This window comes from Haliotis cracherodii, unplaced genomic scaffold (assembly GCF_022045235.1).
Source record: "Haliotis cracherodii isolate W230 unplaced genomic scaffold, xgHalCrac1.p SCAF_14, whole genome shotgun sequence".
NCBI lineage: Eukaryota > Metazoa > Mollusca > Gastropoda > Lepetellida > Haliotidae > Haliotis > Haliotis cracherodii.
The window spans coordinates 22,477,020-22,477,334 of NW_027266269.1; positions in this window are offsets into that span (position 1 = coordinate 22,477,020).

Below are 315 nucleotides of genomic sequence, written 5' to 3' on the forward strand. Positions count from 1 at the left end.
AGTTATCCCCCTTAGATTATGACGTAATTGGTGCCAATTCAACTGGGTCCCTGTCTATTCTCAACGCAAAAGATATCAAGGACCAGTTTACGGTAAAACAACATGGTCTACGACACACGCCGGCGCAGTGGTGACTCAGCATAACACAATTCTGGCTGGCATCTGAGATGCTAGAATCACAAAACTGTACCTACACCACGTGAAGCGGCTCTAACAAAGCATGATGACGTCATAATGTTTATCAATTGGCACCAATGACGTCATATTGCAAGGGACATAAGCCATGGTGTTTTTGTTATGGAAATAGAACACTTG